The sequence below is a fragment of the Triticum dicoccoides genome, chromosome 4B (genome assembly GCF_002162155.2).
Source record: "Triticum dicoccoides isolate Atlit2015 ecotype Zavitan chromosome 4B, WEW_v2.0, whole genome shotgun sequence".
NCBI classification, from domain to species: Eukaryota; Viridiplantae; Streptophyta; class Magnoliopsida; order Poales; family Poaceae; genus Triticum; species Triticum dicoccoides.
In genome coordinates, this window is record NC_041387.1 from 526,820,081 (window position 1) to 526,824,729 (window position 4,649).

Here is a 4,649-nt window from a genome sequence, read left to right on the forward strand (position 1 = left end):
TATAGATGTATTGCGCTGTCTTTTGCAAACAACAGAAAAAGTCAAAGTTCTTTTTTTCCGGTAGAAAAATCAAAGCTTCTTTTCTAAAATCATTTTAACATACTCTCACCTTGACATATTATAGTGCATTTTTTCAAAGTCAAACCCCTGTAAACTTTGATCAAGTCTACAAAAATGTATCAGCATTGACAATACCAAACCAGTACTATTAGATGCATCATAAAATGTATTTTCATATGGTATACATTCGGTGTTGTAAATATTTACAGTATTATTTTTCATACACTTGAGCAGAGCTTACGGACTTTGACTTTGCAAAAATAATAATACATGCAATATAATTTGGCAAGCAGGGAGCACTCTGGATCGGTTCTAAAATATTGTTTTTGAATTTCTGGCCTTTGTACTTCTTAGAAGCCATTAGTGAATGCAAGTAGTGCTATGAATTGATGACACACAAATCTCATACTCACTTCGTTCCTCTTTATAGTGCGTACACGTTTTCTGCTAAAATTCCAGATTGTAGTGCCCATTTGCCCAACCAAGCAAATTTGGACAAAACCGACCTCCAATCGCTGGAGGAGTTATCCCCCGCAACAACATGCACATGGTGGGTGGGTCACACGATAATACTACACGCACGGACGAAATCAACGGGCTTTTACGGACTGGACTGCATGCACTACTCTAATTGGCCCCCGTGATTTCAAGTGGTGGGCCCGCCTCACTTAACCAAATCCCAACCAATCAAAATTAAACCATTCCGTAATCCCCCTGTAAACGTCCGTGCGTCTAGCATCGCTCGTGGGTCACATGCGGTGGAGGCGGGGCTATCTCGTCCAAAGGACAACGGCGGGTGCCATGTTGACTCGTCCAGAGGACAACGACCAACACATTCATTGGTATAAGAGCCACAATCTATGCGCACTAGATAATGGAACAGAGGGAGTATAAAATATGACTCTTTAAGTCGATGGGAATACTATGAACTACTCCCTCTGTAAAGAAATATAAGATCTTTTAGATCACTAATAAGAGGGGGTACATGTAAAATCCTATATACCTAAATAGTTAATCTCTACTATATCAATTCTCTCAACATGCACACATGCCACCTCACCAAACATGCCACATCATCGTCCCACTAATTATTTCTCTTAACATGCATGGGAAATGCTATTTATATTCTCTCCCAATATGCACATATCTCAACTCTCCTCACATGCCAACTCATCAATCACACTAATTATATTTCTCTCAACATGCATGAAAAATACTACCTATGTTCTATATATATCTATAACTATATAATAATCAAATACAATGTATCATATCTATTTCAAATTTCATCAATTTTTTTTTGCAAGAGATCTCCGCAGCAGCGTGTGGGATATCATCTAGTTTTATAAATATTATATGACTCTTTAAGAAAAAGACAAGGGAACACATTTATCTTTCTTTTTTTATGTATGGAAGGAGATGATCATACTGGTGGCTGACTACATATTTTGTCATTACTTTATAGAATCCATCACACAGTGAGTTGTTTCACATCTTTTGAGAACCTCCAAATATATACAAACACCACACTCCAAACATTAAACGTAGTTATTAGGGTGGTTTTACACACTTCAAGTTAATTAAGAAATGTCATGAACGAGGGAGAAGTTACAGATAGAAAACTCACAAAGAATAAAAAAAGACAACTTACGTTGGATACAAAAAATACCTACTTGTATATTTCTATATTTGCACATGACACAAAGATTACCAGGGTTTTTATATGTAACCAGATGATTGCCCATGAGTTGCTACGGGAGTATAGAAATTCTAGTAGATTAGCCTGGTTCCTCAGTACATTGTATTGTTTATAGGAGTAATATAAAGTGGGGGCAAAGCCTGTTTTGACAGGACCGAAGTATAGTTCCATCCACGCCATCGTGCTTTGCTGCCAGCTAGTACATCATATCCATCTATCTATCCAACAAACTAGTGGATCGCTGGTGCAAACCAACGGGCGGACAGACCAGTCGATCGTTTGGCATGCAGTGCAGGTATGCATGCATGTGTTCCTGTCTTACGGGAACCACATGAACACGCGACACGACCCAAATCTTGACGCGACAGAACTCCATGATATACACTGCCTCCCAAACTTTTTGAGTGATCCATGAAAATACTTCCTCCTGCTTTCTCCTAGTACCAACCAACCATCCATCCATCCATGCATGGTGCAACTAAGCAACACGAGTTACGCACGCACCCATGACCCATGCATTATACTCCCTCCGTTCCTAAATATAAGTCTTTTTATAGATTCCAATAAGAGACTACATACGGAGCAAAATGAATGAACCTACACTAAACTATGTCTATATACATCCGTATATAGTCCATAGTAAAATCTCTAGAAAGACTTATATTTAGGAACGGAGGGAGTACTATATCCTCCCGCCTCCTCTCATCCACTTAAGAGAAGCATTGCGTGCGTGCACGAGTGTGGATCCTCCTAGAGCACGCGGTTGTTTTCGGCAAGATTTTCTTGTACTCCACCTCCGTCTTACCGTCCATGACTGTAATGCCATTGCCATGCATCATTATCCATCGTATGTGCAGAATGGCATTCTTTTTCCCTGCTGGTGTCTTCCACACGTACCGGCGTACGTGGTACTACTGCCTGGTTATGGAGTCAAAGCACAATGTCATTTTTCTTCCAGGCGGCCGGGGCTAGGCCAATGGAGCGGCGGCGCGTGGAACCCGGGCAGCCGGACGTGCAGTGCAGTGCAGGTGGAGCTTTTCTGCTCCCACTCGCTGGATGGATGGGTGCTCGGTCAGTGACTGCCACACCGTTGATAGCTTGACCGTCCGGCCATCATTTCAGGCGTGCGTGACGAGTGCGGGCGTGCGTTGGATTATGGATCGATCGCGCCGGCGGTGGGTCCTGCCGTGCCCGTGCAGGAAGTCGGGGGCACGTCGACGGCGCGGAGATAGCGCCGGCAGGGGCGGGACAGAAAGCGCGGGGGCCTGGCTGGCTGCCGCTGCCGGCACGGAAGCTCGATCGAGCAGGGAGGAAGGAGAAGCGGCATGATGGAGTGGTCGTTGGATCCGATTCACCGCCCACCGGTGCATTTGCCTGCACTGCACGTCCGTCTCTTGCGCAGGCCTTTGCGGCGGATCCGAGCATGCCTAGCTGCTTAGGCTCCTTTGGGCAGTGGCCGGCACCTGCTTGACGAGCCGCGGAAAATGGAGCGTGCGGCATACACCCGCTTCCATCCATCGGATCGGATTGAACGGCACCTTGCTAGCTCGACCTACCATGCTGGTGGTTATTACTAACAGCGGCAAAGCTGTAATAAATAATGTCGCCGCGCTATTCTATTTCATAGATTTTTTTGGAAAAAGATCGTGACATTGAAATAGTTCATGGATTTTGAAAATTGTTCTTCATTTTGGAAGAAAATTACATTAACCTGAAAAAAGTTTATTGGTCTTCAAAAAAGGTTCATCAAATTTGGAAAAAAAATTATTGGTTTTGAAAAACGTTCATCAAAATTGAAAAAAAGTTAATGGATTTTCATTTAATGTTCATCAAACTTGAAAATAGTTCATCGAATTTGTAAAAAAGTTCATTGAATTTGAAAAACATTCATCGAAATTGAAAAAAAGTTAATAATTTTTCAAGAAAAGTTCATCGGATTTGGAAAAAAGTTCATCGAATTTGAAAAATAGTTCATCGAATTTGAAAAAAAGCTCATCGAATATGGAAAAAAGTTCATCGGATTTGAAAAAAGCTCATCGGATTTGAAAAGGAATTCATCAATTTTTAAGAAAACATTTCACAAATTTCAAGCAAAAACATCAAACTGGGAAGAACAAAAAAGAAAAAAAAAACAAAAAGGAAAGAAGGAAAAAAAGAAAAGGCAAAAAGGAAAAGAGGAAAGAATGGAAAAAAAATAGAGAAAAAATATTGTAGTTCCCAGATCAGAAATAGAGGAAAAACCCGGTTTGGGAAGGATCCCTGTAGCTAAAGAGAACAATTAGAGAAAAAAAACAAGCCACAAATCATGTGTGGTTTGTGGTGTTGTGGTTACCATCGTTGGAAATGAAGGTGGTGATCGCGAGTTTGACTCCCGGCAGCCCGCACTTTTTTTCGTCGGCCGTAAGTTCTTAATATTGTGTTTCCGTTTGGAGCTATTCTGGATGAATTTTGTCAGATTCGTCGCGTACGATTGATCATTTGAAATTTCCTTTGACCAGCAGTCTAATCTCGTAGTTCCTCACAACATTCGTGTTGTAAGTGTTTGGTTTCGACGATCGTAGCTTCATCTCTCTTTGGACAGCAGTGTACTGCACTGACGCCGCCATGTCGAGCTCCTCTGTCCTCTGCTCAGAACCCTCCTATTCGTCCCTCTCGACGCCGAACCCCTTCCCCTTAATCTCCTTGCCCGTGTGCTACTACACTAGAGTCATTTCCGCCGTCGCTCATCTCGGCCTACTGCACTGACGCTGTAATGACGTGCACACTGCTTTTTTGTCTCCTCTGCCTCCGCGTACACTGCAGTTCGCCGCGCCGCCGACGGGGTCGATCATCTTCGCCTTCTCTCTCTCGCCCTACTACACTTGAGTCGTTTCCGTCATCGATCATCTTG